Source organism: Symphalangus syndactylus, chromosome 8 (assembly GCF_028878055.3).
Source record: "Symphalangus syndactylus isolate Jambi chromosome 8, NHGRI_mSymSyn1-v2.1_pri, whole genome shotgun sequence".
Lineage (NCBI taxonomy): Eukaryota > Metazoa > Chordata > Mammalia > Primates > Hylobatidae > Symphalangus > Symphalangus syndactylus.
This window is the reverse complement of record NC_072430.2, coordinates 105,348,482-105,362,318: the sequence shown is the minus strand read 5'-3', so window position 1 is coordinate 105,362,318 and position 13,837 is coordinate 105,348,482. Positions and strand designations below refer to the sequence as shown.

Here is a 13,837-nt window from a genome sequence, read left to right as displayed (position 1 = left end):
CGAAGAGCTTATCCCAAATATGGACTGGACTTGACAGATACTAGTTTGCGATGAATGTGGCCAGGTTCATGTTTTGTAGTTCGTGAATTTATTTGAGGGTCAAGGCTGACAACATTTAAAAAAAATCTTCAGGAAAGTGGGGATCCTTTAAAAATTTACAGTGGGAGCTAAGTTTAAGTTGGAAAATGACTAGAAAATTAGTTGGTATATCCCTTCCTCCCCCCAGGATATTGTGGAAGTTAGGCACTGTGCAAATAAGGTGGTGGTCTGAATTTGGGGAAAAAAGTCAACTTTTTTTTTTTTTAGAGACGGAGTTTCTCGCTCTTGTTGCCCAGGCTGGAGTGCAATGGCGCCATCTCGGCTCACAGCAACCTCCGCCTCCCGGGTTCAAGCCATTCTCCTGCCTCAGCCCCCGGAGTAGCTGGGATTACAGGCATACGCCACCACGCCGGGCTAATTTTGTATTTTTAGTAGAGACGGGGTTTCTCCATGTTGGTCAGCCTGGTCTCGAACTCCGGACCTCAGGTGATCCGCCCGCCTCGGCCTCCCAAAGTGCTGGGATTACAGGCGTGAGCCACCGCGCCCAGCCGAAAAAAAGTCAACTTTTAAGGAGTCTGTTCTGTAAGCAAGTCTGAGAAGCTACTTATGAATTATTTATTAGGTTTAAAAAGTGGACTCTGAACCTCTCGGACAGAGGCAAAATATATTTATAGATACAATTAACTAAATTATCTTATTTTAAAAAAGTTTTATAATTCATTGTTTCCACAATAAAATGTAGAATTAAAATAGGAATTCTATTCAGTATGTGTTATGGAAGGGCAAACGACATAAAAAGTTGATTTTATAGCTCATTGAAAAACTATTTTCAGAGAAGCACTGGAAAATGCTTTTAAAAGAAGTGTTATAAATTTCTAAAATGTAAGGTGTTTGAAATATTGCCTTTAGCTTAGGAGATAAGGTCTAATGTAGTATCAGCAACTCTACAATTTTCCTAAATTTATTTCAGTACTGCATGTCAGAAAAACTTTATAAAATGTGATTTTTTTCTATTAATGATAATTTATATTCCTATATATGAACCTAAATCAAAATTTCATTTTTTCTCAAAATTTTAATTGAGAAAGAGGTGCATCATTAAAGTTGTTTGTTCCCAGATGTTCTCAGTACTGAGACATTTGTCAATGCTTTAGATAAAAATTTTTATTGATGTTTGGTGTTTTGTTCTTTGTCTTTTCTCCTTTTCCAAGAATAATGCAATGTCAGTGACAAAGAAAATTTCTGGTTCTATTTTAGGTGGAATTCTGTAGTGTTTTGAGTACCAGTTAAATCTTTGCTTTTATGCGTGTGTGTGTGTGTGTGTGTGTGTGTGTGTGTGTGTTTCTTCTTATGTAACCAGCCTACTAGAGCTGTCTTAGATAACTAATGGCTGATTTTGAATGGCCAGTAGGTGTCATTGTAGAATGCAGTAAGTTGAGCATCGAGTAGGAAATTACCAAGTAGTTAAAGAAACACTAGTCCAAATTAGCATATAGTGTGGTTAGATGATTATTTATACGTTATAGAAGTTCTCTCTTATGAAACATTTCAGTATTGGAGCTGTTTATAAGGAATTTGAAACAATGATTGTAAAGGAGTTTGTTTGCCCTAAAATAGACCTTGAAAGTGTGTTTTTTAGCCCAGCCCTTAAATTGTCTTGACATGTGATTCAGATTTAAGTTTGATTATTTGCAATACACAGTTTTGGCATCTTGTGGTAGTTTATTAAGTTCTAGAATGATTGAAATTTTCAGCTTGACTGAGTCTTGTAGAAAAACCAATGCTACATAGTGAAAAACTGATAAAATATGGGGAGAAGTTTTGAAACTAGTTATCACAACAGTACTTTGTATTGTTCTTTTTTTCCCCCTTAGAGATCTTTGTTCCGAATTATTGTTCTTTTAAAGCCAGAACAGAAGATTTTTTTGTCTGTCATCGTCTGTGGCTTATTATTTTTTTTTTGATTTCCGGAATTGCTTCTTTTTACGTTTTTATCTGGCTAGTAGACTATGTGCTTTTATTGGGATGTTGAACTGAACACTTATCACTGACTAAAATGTAGTGGATTCTGGAGGGAGCCAGCACAGAAAGCTCTGAAAGTAGCTTACATCTGTTCCGAGTACAGCTCCTTACCTTCCTAGCCTTCTGTTGAGCCCTTGTCACTTTGTAGCTCTGCTCCTTAAGCCTGTGATAGATACAGTGTTTTGAAAAAGTTTGGACCTAATTTAAGAATTCTTCATGGAGTTGGAAATAGATACCTCAAAACAATTTAGGAATTTTTAAAAAGGCATACACATATCACTTATATCATCTCCACTTCCCTTCAGAATCTCATGGATGGGAGGAGTGTGAAGGGGGTAGATGTATTTTGGAAACAAATTCCCTTGATTATTTGGTTCACTGGCTTCCACTTCAGAGTGGAAGTGCCTTGGTCTAATTCAAGGCTCTAGCACTTGTGGTATGAAGCAGTAACAGTAGTTCTAGCTTTAGAGAAAGGGCTGCCAAATCTACTAATTTACTAATATTTTTATAGCTCAATAAATTGTCACCATTTCATGTCATAGCTAGGATAGCTTTTTTTTTCTTTTTTTTTGAGACGGAGTTTCACTCTTGTTACCCTGGCTGGAGTGCAATGGCACGATCTGGGCTCACAGCAACCTCACCTCCCGGGTTCAAGCCATTTTCCTGCCCCAGCCTCCGGAGTAGCTGGGATTACAGGCATGTGCCACCACGCCCAGCTAATTTTGTATTTTTTTAGTAGAGACGGGGTTTCTCCAAGTTGGTCAGGCTGGTCTCGAACTCCGGACCTCAGGTGATCCACCCGCCTCGGCCTCCCAAAGTGCTGGGATTACAGGCGTGAGCCATTGCACCCAGCCTGTCATAGCTAGGATAGTTTTTCTTTTTCTTTTTTTTTTTTTTGAGACGGAGTTTCGCTCTGTTGCCCAGGCTGGAGTGCAGTGGAGCAATCTCGGCTCACTGCAAGCTCCGCCTCCCGGGTTCACGCCATTCTCCTGCCTCAGCCTCTCCGAGTAGCTGGGACTACAGGCGCCCGCCACCACGCCTGGCTAATTTTTTGTATTTTTAGTAGAGACGGGGTTTCACCATGTTCTGGATCTCCTGACCTCGTGATCCGCCCGCCTCGGCCTCCCAAAGTGCTGGGATTACAAGCGTGAGCCACCGCGCCCGGCCTAGGATAGTTTTTCTAGCCAGGAGCTAGAGTTGCCAGAAATGAAAATTGTGCTGAATGTTTTGGTTTGGATTAGTCCTTACTTGGCACTTAGCTGCTTTCCATAAATCAAACTAATTTCTTTCATGATTCAGACCTGTGCTAATTTGTATAGACTTTTATATCCTATTCTCTTACTGTCCCTGAAAGCTATCTAGTTCTAGAATTAAACTAAAATTGGAAAATAAAAGTTGGAGTAATTCAAGGTCCTTTTCTGATAATGCTATATGATGAATATATGCATTAATCTTTGCATAAACATTCACTCAATAATATATACTAAAAGTTGGCATTGCAAATATGTTTACCTTGACTTGGGTCCAGTTTAGAAACTTATGGTTCATCTTTGTGAATTCTAGACTTTCTGTTTGTGTATCTGGCTGCCATGGAGACAAATCTGAGAAAAAGTATGAGTAGATTTTAATTTTAGAGAAAAGCGTAAAAACTCAATTATGTAATATATTAAGAGGTGTGACTTTGATTGTTTATAGAATTATAGTACTTTCTAGGTTTGAAATATAACTGCCAAAAAAGTGGTCATAAAATATGGTAAGTGGCATCAATTTATTGAATGGCAAAGCATGGGTTACAGAATATCTATTTTGTCCTATTTTAACACATGAAACTTCAAACAGTGTTAGAATCAAATTTATCCATCACCTTTGTCATTATGAATACTTAACTGTTGATAGTGCTTGATTCTTTTTTTTTTCTGGTGAGAAGATATTAATATATATACTTAGAATTAGCCAGCCGAGCTCAGTTTAGATAATCCCAATTTTGTTGGCAACCTCCAAAGCATCATAATCAGGAGCCAGTCAAACATAAGCCTTCTTCTCTTCATCAAGTCTGATCAGGGTCTTGATCTTGGCTCATCAATGTTACGGAGCTTCTTTATGGCCTATTTGACCTGGTGCTTGTTGGCTTTAACATCCACAATGAACACAAGTATGTTGTTGTCTTCTATCTTCTTCATGGTAGACTCAGTGGTCAGCAGGAACTTGATGATGGCATAATGGTCAAGCTTCTTTCTCCTTGTATCCTGCTATCTTAAAAGGATATTTGGGCTGCCTCTGGGGCTGCAGTGCCTTGGGCCACCGGAATGTGGGTGACTTGTGGATCTTCTTTTTTTGTGTATGTGTTGATGCCACTTACCATATTTTATGACTACTTTTAGCCTTTCAGCGCTGCTTTCTTGGCCTTCAAAGCCTTTGCTTTGGCTTCTGCTTTAAGATGGATAGGAGCTTCCTTCTTCGCCTTTGGCACTATCTTGTGAAAACAGTCTCCTTGATTTTTTTTTTTTTTTTTTTTTTTTTTTTTGAGACGGAGTCTCGCTCTGTCACCCAGGCTGGAGTGCAGTGGCGCGATCTCGGCTCACTGCAAGCTCCGCCTCCCGGGTTCACGCCATTCTCCTGCCTCAGCCTCTCCGAGTAGCTGGGACTACAGGCGCCCGCCACCACGCCCGGCTAATTTTTTGTATTTTTAGTAGAGACGGGGTTTCACCGTGGTCTCGATCTCCTGACCTCGTGATCCACCCGCCTCGGCCTCCCAAAGTGCTGGGATTACAAGCGTGAGCCACCGCGCCCGGCCTTGGCACTATCTTGTGAAAACAGTCTCCTTGATTCTTTTTTTTTGAGACGGAGTCTCGCTCTGTCGCCCAGGCTGGAATGCAGTGGCGCGATCTCGGCTCACTGCAAGCTCCGCCTCCCGGGTTCACGCCATTCTGCCGCCTCAGCCTCTCCGAGTAGCTGGGACTACAGGCGCCCGCCACCACGCCTGGCTAATTTTTTGTATTTTTAGTAGAGACGGGGTTTCACCGTGGTCTCCATCTCCTGACCTCGTGATCCGCCCGCCTTGGCCTCCCAAAGTGCTGGGATTACAAGCGTGAGCCACCGCACCCAGCCTCTTGATTCTTAATATAGACTTTTGTTAGCTACTAAGACTTGCCAATTAACCTCCATAAATTCCTTTCCATATATATATATATAAAATGGATGAGAGAGGCAAGTTAGATACTGAGCAGGGACTGAAAGTTACACTTTTTCCATATTCTTTTGTATTGGGGCTTTTTAATTTGTGTATTCATTCTTTTTTTATTAGTTTATACTTTTTAAATGAAAAAGGGTATGGGGATGGGAGAGAGTATACTACTGTCCTTTCTACATTATAGGGTGACTGTAAGACTCAAATAGAAAACATAATGGCTGGGCACAGTGGCTCACACCTGTAATCCCAGCATCTTGGGAGGCCGAGGTGAGCAGATCACTTGAGGTCAGGATTTCGAGACCAGCCTGGCCAACATGGTGAAACACTGTCTGTGCTAAAAATACAAAAGTTAGCTGGGCATGGTGGTGCACACCTATAGTGCCAGCTACTCAAGTGGCTGAGGCAGGAAAATCGCCTAAACCTAGGAAGTGGAGGTTGCAGTGAGCCAAGATTGTGCCACTGCACTCCAGCCTGGGTGATAAAGTGTGACTCTGTCTCCAAAAAAAAAAAAAAAAAAAAGAAAGAAAGAAAAAGAAAACATGAAGGGCTTTTATAAAATCTAAAGTTAATTTGAATTTGCAGTATTTTACAGTATCTGCTGTTTATGGAAAATACTAGGGGAAATGAATATAAAACTTAAGACTTAAGTGTTTCTGTTCCCTAAGGTTCTGAATCTTCTCTCATTTTATACTTTGTTACTCTGTGATCTTTTTTTATTTAATTAGCATCCAAATATGATGGTTCTCAATCTGTGTCTCTAATCCAGAGCTTTCCCTTGAACTTTAGTTCCTATTCTATACATGTAATTGCCTGCTAGATAAGGATGAGCTACATGCCCTTCAACTATAATATGTTTAAAAGTGAATTCATGTTTTCCCTTTTGTCATCTTTCTAACCTGCTGGAGCTGGAACCCTGATGTTATCTATCTTTAACACTTACCCTTCATCTGAGCAATGCTAGGTTCTGTTGACTTTACCTTCTTACTCTTTCTTTGATTCCATTTACTTATCTCAATTTCTGTAGCTGCTAGAAATATTATGAAGAGTTAGGGCCTAGAGGCAACTATCTAGATTAGAATCCCAGCTCCACTATTTACATCTCAGTGTCCTTATCTTTAGAAATAGAGTTATACAAGCCAACAATTGCAGTCTTGGGCATTTGTTCCAGAGAAACTGAAACTTACATTCATATAAAAACCTGTGTGAATTCTCATAGCATCTTTATTCCTAATGGCCAAAAACTGGAAACCTAAATGTTCTTCAACAGGTTAAATAGACTATAGTGCATCTATATCATGGACTGCTATGCAGCAATAAAAAGGAATGGACTGTTAATAAATGTAACAACTTGAATGGGTCTCAAGTGAAAAAAATCTCAAAATTGCATATTCCATGATTCCATTTATATAACATTCTTGAAATACTAAAAATAAAGAGATGGAGAACAGATTCGTGGTTGCCATGGTTTAGGTATCAAGGAGAGGGGAGTGGGTGGGACTACAAGAGTGTCTTGGTGACAGAACAGTTCTGTATCTTGATTGTGGTGGTAATTACATGAGTCTACATACGTGATAAAATTGCATAGAGCTATACACACACATATACATGAGTGCTTGTAAAACTGGTTAGATCTGAATAAACTTTGTAGACTGTAGCAATGTCAATTTCCTGGTCTCGATATTTTACTGTAGTTATTCAGGGTGTTCCCATTGAGGGAAAATGGGCAAAGGGTACATGAGACCTGTTGGCAGTTTTTTTTTGCAACTTTCCGTGAGTCTATAATTTCAAAATTAAAAGTTTTTAAGAAGAATTATTCGGATTAAATGAGCAGATACACAGATTTTTATTATAGTACTTGGTGCATAATAAATGTTAGCTGCTATTAATAGTAATAGCAGCAGCAGCAGTAGTAGTAGTTGTTCAGGCCTCCAACCTCTCCGTAGGCCTCTCACTAGGACCATTTCAACAGTTGCCGTATATATATGTTTATATATATTATATATATAAATCTAATTAATATATTTAATAATTATTATTATTTTTGGAGACAGGGTCTCACTCTTGCCCAGGCTGGAGTGCAGTGGTGCGATTACAGCTCACTGCAGCCTCTACCTCCTGAACTCAAATGATTCTCCCATGTCTGCCTCTTGAGTAGCTGGGATTACAGGCGCTTACTACCACGCCTGGCTAATTTTTTTTTTTTTTTTTTTTGTGAGACGGAGTCTTGCTCTGTCGCCCAGGCTGGAGTACAGTGGTGCGATCTCGGCTCACTACAAGCTCTGCCTCCCAGGTTCATGCCATTCTCTTGCCTCAGCCTCCTGAGTAGCTGAGACTACAGGCGCCCGCCATCACCACACCTGGCTAATTTTTTGTATTTTTATTAAAGACAGGGTTTCACCATGTTAGCCAGGATGGTCTCAATCTCCTGACCTCGTGATCTGTGTGCCTTGGCCTCCCAAAGTGCTGGGATTACAGGTATGAGCCACCACGCCCGGCCTCATTTTTGTATTTTTAATAGAGACAGGATATGTTGGCCAGGCTGGTCTTGAATTCCTGACCTCAAGTGATCCACCCTTCTCAGCCTCCCAAAGTGCCAGGATTACAGGCTGGAGCCACCATGTCTGGCCAGATTTCTATTATAATATAGTAATTTCCTCCCACCAGTTTTGCCAGTTGATCTTTTATTAAAGATAGTACACCTTTGTATTTGTATTCCATAATATTACAATATGTGCTTTTACTTTATTTTATTATTTTTTGAGACAGAGTCTTGCTTTGTTGCTCAGACTGGAGTGCAGTTGTGTGATCATGGTTCACTGCAGCCTCAACCTCCCAGGCTCAAGCGATCCTCCCTCCTCAGCCTCCCAAGTATCTGGGACCACAGGCATGCACCACCATGCCCAGTTGATTTTGTCCTTTTTATAGAGACGAAGTCTTGCTATGTTGCTCAGGCTGGTCTCAAACTTCTGGGCTCAAGTGATCTGCCTGCCTTGGCCTCCCAAAGTGCTGTGAATTACAGGTGTAAGCCACTGCACCTGGCCAGAATATGTACTGTTTTATGCAAGTCTGTTGGGTAGGCCACAGAGGATCAGTTTATTTTCCATTTTCTTTAAGAAGAAAAGAAAAACAGTCTAAAAAATGACAATCGGTAAAAGAATTTGTGAAAAGATTTTTCTGAATTAAATTTTAAATTTAAAAATTTAAAATTTTTCTTATTCAATCAAAATTAAAAAAAAAAAAAACTACAAGTATGAAAGACTTCAAGTGGCAGCCAGGAAGAACTGGTTCAAAGTATTTATGAAGTATAAATAGAAAAGTCTGTATAATATGCAGGAAAATCAGCCTTAACTGATTCTTATTGTTGTGCTACAGCAGTGTTTTTTTTAAAACTTGAAGGAGGTTAATCTGTAGAAGAGTCAACTATTTTATTTTATTTTATTTTTTCAGATGGAGTTTTGCTCTTGTTGCCCAGGCTGGAGTGCAATGCTGCAGTCTCTGCTCACTGCAACCTCCACCTCCCGGGTTCAAGCGATTCTTCTGCCTTAGCCTCTCAAGTAGCTGGGATTAAAGGCATGTGCCACCATGCTTGGCTAATTTTTTGTATTTAGTAGAGACGGGGTTTCACTGTGTTAGACTGGTTTCGAACTCCTGACCTCAGGTGATCCACCCACCTTGGCCTCCCAAAGTGCTGGGATTACAGGCCGGAGTCATTGTGCCCAGCCAACTTTTTTTTTTTTTTATTTGAACAAGTTTTAAACAGCTAGTTGAACATCTTCCATTAAAAAATTTCTTTTTTTTTTTGATAAACTATTTATTTTCTTAACCCATTATTTTCATGTAATTTGGCCTTTCCAGTTACAGTTTTGTAAGCCACATTGCCTTTTTAGAACATAACTACCAACTGTTGGCAAAAAGTTACAGTACTGTAGTATGAAATTTGTTAGTGTACTAAAGTACTCTAAACATCCATCCATCTGAAGTATATGTTGTACCCTCAAAGAGTAGAATCTCTTTTTTCAATCTTGCATTCTACTCTACCCCTCCCATTTCAGTAGAAATATCTTATACTTTATGAACATTAAGTTGAGGCATAGCTGAGATGGCTGTTGGTGTTTTAGAATACAAATTTGTTGCTGGAGTCTCTTTTTTGCTTTATCAGTTAGGAATTGTGTTTGGCTGCCGGAAACAGAGATAAGAAATAACCATTGCTTAAAATAGTTAATTTGGTAAAAAAAAATTCAGACATAGGAGATCTAGGGCCTATATGGCAGCTCTATGGAGTTGTCAAGGGCACAGGCTGCTTCTTTTTGTTTTGCCATCTTTAGCATGTGTCTTCTACTTTCAAGATTACCTAATGGTTGCTGGATCTCCAGCCATAGCATTTATGTTCTAGGCAGAAGAAAGGAGGAAGAAAGGCACAGACAAAAGGGCTGTATCTCTCATCTTTTAAAAAAAAACCTCTCTAGAATTTCCTGCACAATACTTCCTCTGATCTTGTTGACTGAAACGTAGTCATTTGGCTATACTTAGCTACAGGTAAGGTTCAGAAATGGCTTTTAGCTGGGCATACAAACTAGATCAGTGGGAGTGGAGTGAGGATCTGTATTGGATGGAAACTAGTAATCTTTGACATACTTGCTCCTTGTCTTCTATACTGTATCTGCTGCTGACTGTCTAGTAGTGCTGTTAAGCTCTTCATTCAATAGACATGAATTAAGTGCTAACTATGTACTAGGTCCTGTTAAGAACCGGAAATGCAAACACAAGTGAGACATACTCCCTGCCCCAGAAAAGTTGTGGTTTAATAAGACAATCCCCCCGCCCTTTTTTTTTTTAGATGGAGTTTTGCTGTTGTTGCCTAGGTTGGAGTGCAATGGCGCAATCTCGGCTCACTGCAACCTCTGCCTCCCGGGTTGAAGTGATTCTCCGCCTCAGCCTCCCAAGTAGCTGGGGTTACAGGCATGTGCCACTACGCTGGCTAATTTTTGTATTTTTAGTAGAGATGGGGTTTCACCATGTTGGCCAGGCTGGTCTTGAACTTTTGACCTCAGGTGATCCACCCGCCTCGGCCTCCCAAAGTGCTAGGATTACAGGCATGAGCCATTGCACCCAGCCAATAAGAGGGCTCTTCAGCCTGCACACAGGTTTTTGAGAACAAAAGATATTGAGTACTGTCGGCTGTTGTGACTATGATTCTGCCCACCCCATCAATTTATGAGGCTTAAGAGGGAGAAGGGGAGAGGACTTCTTTGGAAGGGGAGTATTAATGGAAAGAAACTATTCCCTGCTCCGTGAGGGGAAAGGAAAGGGTTTTTTCCTTCCCAAAAGTCAAGATAACGAGGTCCTGAAAGAGTCACTCTCTGTCATTAAGAAGAGAGATTTACATTTGCTCTCTGGTTGGGTATCTGCCTAACCACCAGTCTCACTTATATGCCCCTGTTCTACTGAAGAAGACATGGTAATGGAATGCCTGATACCAGGGCCAGGCATTCCCATCTATAACTTGGATTCCTGTTCTGAGAGGTATAAGAGATGGATTCTGCATATATCCTTAGGTCATTTTGAACAAGTCAGGAACTATATTCATCAGGGTTTTCCAGAGAAACGAAACCAATAAGGTTGTGTGTGATTTATTATAAGGTTTATTATAGGAATTGGCTTACACAATTTAGGAGACTGACAAGTCCCAAGATCTGCAGAGTAATTGGCAAGCTGGAGACTCAGGAGACCTGATGGTATAGTTCTAGTCAGACACAGTCCAAAGGCCTGAGAACCAGAGATAACATAGTAGCAGTCACTCAGGCTTGAGACTCTGAAGAGCTAATATTTCAGTTTGAGTTTGAAGGCTGGAGAAAGCCAATGTCCTTAGGCAGAAGGAACTGACTCTCTACTTGGGGGAGGCTTAGCCTTTTTGTCTATTCAGGTTTTCCACTGATTAAATGACATACACCCACATTAGGAAAGGCAATCTGCTTTACTCAGTCTATAGATTTAAATGTTAATCTTATATGGAAACACCCAGAAAAATGTTTAGCTAAATATCTGGGCAGATGAGATTGGAAACATTTTTTTTTTTTTTTTTTTTTTTTTGAGACGGAGTCTTGCTCTGTCGCCCAGGCTGGAGTGCAGTGGCGCAGTCTCGGCTCACTGCAAGCTCCGCCTCCCGGGTTCACGCCATTCTCCTGCCTCAGCCTCTCCGAGTAGCTGGGACTACAGGCGCCCGCCACCGCGCCCGGCTTATTTTTTTTTTATACATTTAGTAGAGACAGGGTTTCACCATGGTCTCGATCTCCTGACCTCGTGATCCGCCCGCCTCGGCCTCCCAAAGTGCTGGGATTACAAGCGTGAGCCACCGCGCCCGGCCAAGATTGGAAACATTTTTATCCAGGGTAGAATGGAAGCTCTCTGACCAGAGAAAAGTGTCATGACATAGTGATAAGAAACAAATGTAATTTGATATGAAAATTTGTGATTTCTTTTTTTTTCTTGAGATGGAGTCTGGCCCTGTTTCCCAGGCTGGAGTGCAATGGTGCAATCTTGGATTACTGCAACCTCCACCTCCCAGGTTCAAGTGATTCTCATGCTTCACCTTCCTAGGTAGCTGGGACTACAGGCATGTGCCCTGACGCCTGGCTAATTTTGTATTTTTAGTAGAGGCGGGGTTTCACCATGTTGGCCAGGCTGGTCTCTTGACCTCAAGCGATCCACCCGCCTTGGCTTCCCAAAGTGCTGGGATTACAGGCGTGAGCCACCGCGTCTGGCCTAATACCTGTGATTTCTATTGGTGACCAAATCACAAAAATATTATGGTTGTTTGTTTTATTGTTTTGCCTATACTCGAAATCTAATGACATTATAAATGTTAGTTAGAGATTGGTAAAAAGAGTGATACAATTTTCTTCTTATCAAAGTTTATGAGTTTTATTATAGATCCCTGGGGGTCTGTGGACCCTATGTTGAGAACTTCTGTGTGAAGAGGAAGGAGAGGACTTTGAATTGATGCAGGGTTGTATGCTGTGGAAAAGATTCATAGTGGAGGCAACTGTTGGTCTGAGTGTTGGAAGAAGGGGAGGGTAGTTAGGATAGAGGGTAGTTGAAAGGCATTCCAGAGAGGAGTGTAGCATAAGAAAATGCGTGAGGTGTGAGACAGCCTGGCATATTGTGAAACTGTAGATCAACATTGGTGAGGGGAAGTCTGTGTTGAGCCAGGGTATAATTTCTATTCTTGCTGACAAGACCATTTTGTTCATGTGCCTGTTGAGCAAATACTGGTTACAAAGGCCATTTAGCCAAACCAATAGATCCATATCTTTGGTCTCTTCAGGTATAGTGAACAACGAGATACTGTTTGAAGTTCTGCCTACTGGGAGTTCCCTTTCTCCTGTCCTGTAGGACTACTTCTCTGTAAGGTCAATGCCAGCATATTGTATGCAACCATGTGTAAACCAGGCCTAAGTTTTTTTTTTTTTTTTCCTTCTTTCCTTTGATCTTAGGGAACTCTGCAAGGCCATAGATTAAGGAAGAGTTGATTAGTAGAAGTAAGTGCCATGGGTGTCTCAGCCATTTGTTCTTTTAGCTTACTTGTGCTTTTGTAGCCTGCTCTAACCTCATTACAACCATTGTAGTCAGGATTACTTGGTTATGTAGTGGTAACAACCAACCTTCAAATAAAGGCTTAAGATTTGAAAAAGAGAGATTTATTTCTTCTCATGTAAAATCTGCTGCAAGTTGGGTGATTCCAGGCAGCTGTTCTTCATTTGATGGGTCAGCATTGCATATCTATATTTATCTCTGCTTCTATTATCATAGTGACGAGAAGAACAGGCTGGAGAATTGCATACTGGCACATAAATGTTTCTACAGAAATGATTTCTGCTCTTTGGTCAAAGAAAGTCATAAGGTCACATTTGACTTAAAGAAGATAGACAAATATAGTCCTCCCATGTTCCCTTGAAGGTTCATATCTGACACACTGTCACTTCCATTTAATGATGGAATGCTTCCAGCACATATAGCTTTATGGCTTGGTGGATCAGAACACTCACTTCTTGAGAGTATGTCAGGTCACATGGTCAGTCTCTGCTGGGCCTCAAAAGCCAAGCAAGGAGCTATTTCTCAAAAGAAGAGCAATCATCTGCAGAGAGGGCATAGCTCTCTTCAGAAGCAGTAGTTCTCATCCGGGGTACACTTGACAATGTTTAGAGACATTTTGTTGGTCACAATTCAGGGCATTGCTATTGGCATCTAGTAGGAAGAGGTCAGGGATGCTGCTAAACATCCTACCATGTAAAAGACAGCCTTTCACAATGTCAAGGGTGACCAAAATGCCAATAGTGCCAAGGTTAAGAAATCCTGCTTTAGATGGACTTATGTGCCTGGTGGTCTGTGTTGTGATTCTTCTATCAGGGCCTACTGGTAGCTTTATACAGCTACTTTATCATCTACCACAGACACTTTGATTACCACTGAATTTGCTGGATCTTGGGGCCCAAATGGCAGAGCATCTTTTTTTTTTGAGATGGAGTTTCGCTCTTGTTACCCAGGCTGGAGTGCAATGGCACAATCTCTGCTCACTGCAACCTCCGC

General features: G+C 40.9%; 1 protein-coding gene across 11 annotated transcripts in view; it reads left to right on the top strand.

Annotated features, from left to right (window-relative positions):
• The window catches only part of HYCC2 (hyccin PI4KA lipid kinase complex subunit 2), a 148,405-nt gene that overhangs the window by 48,968 nt on the left and 85,600 nt on the right, over positions 1-13,837 (top strand). The window contains exon 2 of one of the 11 annotated variants that reach the window (XM_063644929.1): positions 307-621. The exons of the other annotated variants lie outside the window; for them this stretch is intronic. The gene's annotated coding sequence lies outside the window, so the exon portion shown is untranslated. The remainder of the gene's footprint in view (positions 1-306; positions 622-13,837) is intronic. 11 annotated transcript variants of the gene reach the window in all.